This window comes from Trichosurus vulpecula, chromosome 6 (genome assembly GCF_011100635.1).
Source record: "Trichosurus vulpecula isolate mTriVul1 chromosome 6, mTriVul1.pri, whole genome shotgun sequence".
Taxonomy (NCBI): domain Eukaryota; kingdom Metazoa; phylum Chordata; class Mammalia; order Diprotodontia; family Phalangeridae; genus Trichosurus; species Trichosurus vulpecula.
This window is the reverse complement of record NC_050578.1, coordinates 142,869,370-142,877,093: the sequence shown is the minus strand read 5'-3', so window position 1 is coordinate 142,877,093 and position 7,724 is coordinate 142,869,370. Positions and strand designations below refer to the sequence as shown.

The 7,724-nt window shown below is 38.3% G+C and overlaps 1 pseudogene; it reads left to right on the top strand.

The window, feature by feature from the left end:
- The first annotated feature begins 3,908 nt into the window (after nucleotides 1-3,908).
- On the top strand, nucleotides 3,909-5,187 carry LOC118852609 (annotated as a pseudogene).
- The last annotated feature ends 2,537 nt before the right edge of the window (nucleotides 5,188-7,724 follow it).

The following is a 7,724-nucleotide window of genomic DNA, read 5'->3' as shown; positions in this document are numbered from 1 at the left end:
AGTTCTTCTGCAAAAACCACAGCTGAATCAAAAATCTGACCTAAATACAAGAATCAAAAGTATTAATAGGTAAACAGGAAAAGGAAATCATTAGGGATTCAATGAGGTTAAACTGTTTACATTCCTAGATGGAAAATGATACTTGTAACTTCCAAGAACTTTCTCACAGTTAGGACAGTTAGAAGCAGTATACATAGATAGAGGGCATGGGTCTAAATTGAAAATGACAATATCATATTTATAAATAAAAATAAAATTAAGGGGTGAGAAAGAGGAATGCACTGGAAGAAGGGGAAAGGAAGAGGTAGAATGAGGTAAAATATTTCATGTGAAAGAGGCATGAAAGGAAGAGTTCTGATAGTGGAGGGAAAGATGGGAGAGATGGGAGGGAACACTTGAACTTACTCAAATTGGAATTGACTCAAAGATGGAATAACATGCTCATTTAGATGGGTATAGAAATCTATCTTAGTCTACAGGAAAGTAAGAAGGGAAGGGTTTAAGAAGGAGGGGGCTGATAGAAGGGAGAGATGATTGTGAGATGTGGTAGTCAGAAGCAAAACACATGTAAGGATGGACAGGTTTAAAAGACGGGGAGAAAATAGGAGGAAAATAAGATGAAGGGAAATATACATTTAGTAATCATAACAATGAAAAAAGTTATACAGCAAAGTTATCTGATAAAAACTTTTTCTCAAATATAAAGATAATTGAATCAAATTTGTAAAAATAAAAATCATTCTCCAGTTGATAAATGGTCAAAGAATGTGAACAGACAGTTTTCAGATGAAGTAATCAAAGCTAAAATAATGCAAAGAAAATAAACTCTGAGGCACCACTGCACACCTATCAGATTGCCTAATATAACAGAAAAGGAAAATGACAAATGTTGGAGGGGAAATGTGGGAAATTTGAGACACTAGTGCATTGTCAGTGGAATTATGAAGTAATTCAACTATTCCAGAGAGCAATTTGGAAATATAGTCAAAGTGCTATGAAAAAACGTGCATACCCTTTAACACAGAAATACCAATACTAGGGCCATATGCCAAAGACATAAAAAATGAATAGGACCTATATGTACAAAAAAATATTTAGAGAAGCTCTTTTAACGGTGGCAAAGAATTCAAAATTGATGTGATGCCCATTATTTAGAGAATGTATGAATAAGTTGTGGTTTATGATTATGATATGAAATATGATATGAAAAAAGAATTAACAGCTTGGTAAAAGAAACACAAAAAGTGAAGAAAATAAAACCTTAAGAAACAAAACTATTCAAATGGTCAGAGGCACAAAAAATCACTGAAAAGAATGCCTCAAAAAGCTGGATTGATTTAATTGAAAAAGAGATACAAAATCTCACAGAAGAAAATAATTCCTTAAAAAACAGAATTGGGGACGTGAAAGCTAATAACTCCATGAGACATCAAGAAATAATAAAACAAGGTCAACAGAGTGAAAAAAAGAAGAAATATGACCCATATCATTGGATTAACAAATTACTTCGAAAATAGATGGAAGAAAGACAATTAAATGTTAGACTACTTTAAAGATATGATCAAAAAACCAGATAGAGATAGACATGATATTTCAAGACACTATTAAGAATACTATCCTATAATCCTATAACTGGAGGGTAAAATAGAAGTTGAAAGAATCCATCAATCACAACCTAAAAGAATACTTTAATGACTCTATGTAAGAAAGAGAAATTGAACATTCCATCAGTGAGCTCCCCAATAAAAAATCCCCAGTACCAGATGTATCTACGAGTGAATTTTACAAAGCATTTAAGGAACAATTATTCCCAATATTCTATAAAAACTGTGTTTTAAAAAATAAGTAAAGAAAGACTTCTAACAAATTCCAATTCTTAAAAAAATGGCTTTTATTCCTAAATGAGGCAAAACAAAAACAGATAAAGAGAACTATAGACCAATTTTCTTAGCGAATTTAATACAAAAAATTTAAATAGGGGTCGAAGCCAATTTGGTAGAATAAAAGCCAAGATGGCGGGGACTTGCTGGAGCTCTCTCCCAAACCCCTCCAAATTCTTGTGGGAAATGGCTCTAAACAAATTGTAGAGCAACAGAACCCACAAAATTACAGAGTGAAAGAAATTTCCAGCCCAAGAAAACCTGGAAGTTCAACAGGAAAGGTCTGTTGCACCAGTCTGAGAGGAGTGTAGTCCAGCGATGGCCACACTGAGACAGACAGGGTTGGAGCAGGCCTCAGTAGACTGAATCACTGGCAGCTGTGGGGGTTTCCAGACTTCTAAACCTACCCACAAACACCAAAAATAATTTAGAAGGCCAGTAGGAAAGATCTGTGGGACCTGGGCTAGAGAGGAGGGTGGTCAGGCCCTAGCCCAAGAGTGGTGGTGGCAATATTGGTGGCAGCTGCAGTGGCTGCTTCCAGAGCTCTTGGCCCACATATTAATGGGGGGATCAAGCAGCTGATCAGAGATGGATTGCAGGGTTCTTTTTGCTGGCACTGAGGCAGAATTCTCTTGCTTTTCCCATAATTGGATCTGGATTGCAGTCCTAGATGGTGGTGCTGGGGTAAGAAGGAGCACTGACATGGTGGAGTTTATGGTGGTGGGAGGGGGAATCCTCCTCACAATTCCAAGGCAGAAGAGAGTGCTTATGGTCACTCACAGACCAGAACACAGGCCAGGAGAAGAGTTAATAGCTCTCATTTGATCATACAACTTTGGAAGAACTGAAAATTTACAGGTCCCTAGAAATATCTCTGAAAACAACTGCACAAAACCTGTGAAGCTTGGGAAAGTACACCCTCCACAGTAGAAGCAGAGTGCTGTCTTAACAAAGAACTAAAAAGTCAAGTAATTGTCTAGGAAAATGAGCAAACAGCAGAAAAAAAATCAGACTATAGTATCTCACTTTGGTGACAAGGCAGATCAAAACATACAACCAGAAGAAGACAACAAAGTAAAAGCTCTTACATCTAAAGCCTCTAAGAAAAATATGAATTGGCCATGGAAGAAGCAGGGGAAAATTGGAAAGAAAAATGAGAGTGATACAAGTAAATCATGAAAAACAAATCAACAACTTGGTAAAGGAGACCTAAAGAATACTGAAGGAAATAATGCCTTAAAAATAGACTAACTCAGGGCATGAGCAACTCACATTCCTGCTGGGCAGCAGCAGCAGTGGTGGCGGTGGCCTTCTTCTTTCCCCCATTCCCCTCCAGTGGGCCCAAGCAGTGCTCCCTGATCATGGCTCTCTCTGTGATGCTGTAATATTAAATAAGTTGGGACTTTTTTATTGTTTTAGAATTCTAAATTAATTAAGTGTCTTTGATTGGGTCTAACTAGGTGCTAAACTCCAGGCTCACTCCTTTTTACTAATAGGTGCAAAACCCCAGACTGGTTAGCAAACTAGTTCTCTAGTTTGAGAGAGGTGGGAAGTCCCCAGGGCCCTAAGGGAAGTTGCTGAGACCAGAGCCAATAGTATGAGCCTAAGTTCTGGTCACTCAGATGACATTTGATGACATCTAAAGACTGTATAAAAAGAGAGAACAGACTTGTTTGCTTAAGGCTCTCACACCTGGAGGAGTGTTGGTATGGTAATATGGACAGCTGCTCTAAGAGCCTTCTGGCTCGTCAACCCAGATGTTAATGCTTTCTTGGTAGCTATGAGTTTTGATCTGGTCCATTTATATTGTGTATGTTTGTAACTTGTTTGTATTTGCTCTGAAGTTCAGGTTGCTGGCTTGTCCTCATGAACTGAGTTTATATGTATATATTGGATTAAAGTAAGATTGTTAACCCCTTTACTTTGCTTTCCTTAGTAAAGCAGGTCAAATGCTGGCAGCATTTTTGTTGTTGGGCTTCTGTTGGTCTTTCAGCCCCACAACAGATGCTAGCTGAATTGTTGCTATAGATGCCCCTCAAGAAACATGCTCTGGCTGGGGGCAACAGGAAGGCGGAGCAGAAAAAGAAGGAGAAAATCATTGAGGGTAAAACTTTTAGTTTGAAAAATAAGGAAGGGGCAAAGTAACAGAAGTTCATAAAGGCTGTGACTGATCAGGTTAAATTTGAACAACAAAATCCATGACAGGCTGCACAAAATGGAGGTGATAAAAATTGAAGAAAGATGACAAGAAGAAAGAACTTCAGGAGCTAAATGAACTAATCAAAGCAGTAGTTGCTGCTCAGAAAATAAGTAAAGGTGAAAATCCCAAATCAGTATTATGTGCATTCTTCAAGCAAGGGCGGTGTACCAAAGGAAACAAATGTAAGTTCTCCCATGATTTATCTCTGGAAAGAAAATGTGAAAAATAAAGTTTTTGTATAGATGCAAGACATGAAGAACTTGAAAAAGATACCATGTATAATTGGGACAAGAAAAACCTGGAAGAAGTGGCGAACAAGAAGCATGGTGAGGCAGAAAAGAAAACAAACAAAAACTAAATAGTGTGCAAGAATTTTCTTGATGCTATTGAAAACAACAAATATGGCTGGCTTGGGGTTTACCCTGGAAGTGATGATAATTGTATGTACCGTCATGCTCTTCCACCTGGTTTTGTACTAAAAAAAGATACAAAGAAAGAATAAAGGGAAGATGCATTTCATTAGGAGATCTAATAGAAAGAGAGCATTCTGCTTTAGGACCAAATGGTACCAAAATCACTTTAGAGTCTTTTCTTGCATAAAAGAAATGGAAAAGACAAGAAAAGATCTATAAGCTTGAGCAAGATATGGAAAGAAGAAAAGCAGACTTTAAGTCAGGTAAAGCACTGATGATCAGTGGCCATGAAGTATTTGAATTTTGTCCTGAGCTGGTTGATAGTGATGATGAAGAAGCAGATGATATCTGGTACACTGAAGGAACAGGTGGTGATGAGGTGGAAGATCTAGGAAGAGTAAATGATACAAATTTGAGCCAATATATCCCAAAGGACCTGGGTGAGAGTGGTATTACTGTGGCCAGTCTTGAAAGATTCAGTACATATCCTTCAGTAGAGAAGGATGATAATAAATTGAGTGAAGCTTCAGGAGGGGAGGCATAAAATGGAGAACAAAGTGATTTAGAAGAAAACAATGAAGAAGAACAGGAAAATGGAGTTATTGGTGCTGTTCCTGTTTATGAAAACCTTTTTACTGAGAGTATTTGGATGAACTAGAAGAAGAATTAAACACACTTGACCTAGAGGAATGACAACAAGGAAGTCAGAAGAAAAAGACTCAGCTCAACATAAGTTGCAATTGACTACATTAATTTTTTTCTCCTGTCTAGAATTCTTAAACAGGATGTTTATGGTTTCTCACACTGATTTTGAGAGGGCACCTTTTACTCCAACCAAAAAAAAGGAATATTCACCCTTATCACCTTTATTCTGACCTTGACTACACCTCACAGTAAGTTCAGAGGAAGTCATAAGTAATTTGAAATATAATGGTCTTTACAGAAAAGATTTTGTAAATAATCTAAGTAGGAAGGATAATTTTTTTCCAACTTCTCAGTTTCTTTGGGCATGTGTTATTACCAAGTACAACATATATGTTGAAAATATGCTTCATTTAAACCGCATCTTTTTAATGAGTGTTATTACAAAGTACAACATATATGTTGAAAATATGCTTCATTTAAACTGCATCTTTTTAATGAGTGATTTGATGTCCTTTGTATTTATACATTTAAAAAAAGAGTTCCCAAAATAAGAGCACTGTTTTTCATAAATACACTACTTATGCAGACTCCATGTTGGGCTTCTTTGGATAATTAATCAGAAAGACATTAAAGATGCAAGTGTTTTAAAATGACACCATCATCTGGAATGCCCTCTGTAAACTGTTTTGAATTTTCCCTCTGCCTTTTTTGTCAACAAAGTTGAAAATAAGATGATCAAATGTTAAAAAAATAGACTAATCCAAATGGCAAAAGAGGTACAAAAAGCCAAAGAGGAGAAGAATGCCTTAAAAAGCAGAATTGGGCAAATGAAAAAAAATGGTGCAAAAGCTCAGGGAAGAAAATAATACCTTAAAAGATTAGAATGGAGTAAGTGAAAGCTAATGACTTTATGAGAAATCAAGAAATTTTAGAGCAAAACCAAAAGAATTAGAAAAATAGAAGACCATATGAAATATCTCATTGGAAAAAACAACCAACCTGGAAAATAGATCCAAGAGGGAATTTAAAAATTATTGGACTACCTCAAAGTCATGATCAAAACAAGAACCTAGGGGGGCGGAGCCAAGATGGTGGCTGGTAAGCAGGGAATAGTGTGAGCTCCGTACCGAGACCCTCCAAAAACTTATAAAAAATGGCTCTGAACCAATTCTAGAATGGCAGAACCCACAAAACAGCAGAGGGAAGTAGGGCTCCAGCCCAGGACAGCCTGGATGGTCTCTGGGTGAGGTCTATCCCACACAGAGCTCGGAGCTGGGAGCTCGGAGCTGGGAACGGAGTGGAGCAGAGCCCAGCCTGAGCGGTGTGGACCATCCAGAACAGAAGCCAGGCGGAGGGTGCCCTAGCGCCCTGATTCAGTGAGCTGCGGCAGTTATGAGACTTCTCAACCCACAAACACCAAAGACTGCGGAGAAGGTTAGTGGGAAAAGCTGCAGGACTGGAAGGAGTTCACGGTTGGACTTCCAGCCCCAGGGGCAGCGGAGGTGGGGCAGCTACAGCTGTTGTTACTTCCGGCTCCAGGCCCACCTGGTGGGAGGAATTAAGTGGCGGATCAGAGCAGGGGTGCACAGTCTGTCGAAGATCTAAGCCCAGTTTGGGTTGGGGGTTCTTGGGGAAGGAGCAGTGCTGGTGTGGCAGAGCTGGCACCTCCCCCCCAAATGGGGAACATAGAACTCTGTAATCTACAAGCAGTCATACCCCACTGAAAAACTCAAGGGTCAAGTTAGTTGGCTGGGAATATGGCCAGGCAGCGAAAACGCACCCAGATTCACTCTCAGACTTTGCATTCTTTCTTCGCTGACAAAGAAGACCAAAACATACAGATGGAAGAAATTAATAAAGTCAAAGAGCCTACAACATAAACCTCCAAGAAAAACATGAACTGGTCCCAGGCCATGGAAGAGCTCAAAAAGGATTTGGAAAAGCAAGTTAGAGAAGTAGAGGAAAAATTGGGAAGAGAAATGAGAAGGATGCGAGAAAACCATGAAAAACAAGTCAATGACTTGCTAAAGGAGACCCAAAAAAATACTGAAAAATACACTGAAGAAAACAACACCTTAAAAAACAGACTAACTCAAATGGCAAAAGAGCTCCAAAAAGCCAATGAGGAGAAGAATGCCTTGAAAGGCAGAATTAGCCAAATGGAAAAGGAGGTGCAAAAGACCACTGAAGAAAATACTACTTTAAAAATTAGATTGGAGCAAGTGGAAGCTAGTGACTTGATGAGAAATCAGGATATTATAAAACAGAAACAAAGGAATGAAAAAATGGAAGACAATGTGAAATATCTCCTTGGAAAAACCACTGACCTGGAAAATAGATCCAGGAGAGATAATTTAAAAATTATTGAACTACCTGAAAGCCATGATCAAAAAAAGAGCCTAGATATTATCTTTCAAAAAATTATCAAGGAGAACTGCCCTGATATTTTAGAGCCACAGGGCAAAATAGAAATTGAAAGAATCCATCGATTGCCTCCTCAAATAGATCCCAAAAAGAAATCTCCTAGGAATATTGTCGCCAAATTCCAGAGCTCCCAGATCAAGGAGAAAATACTGCAAGCAGCCA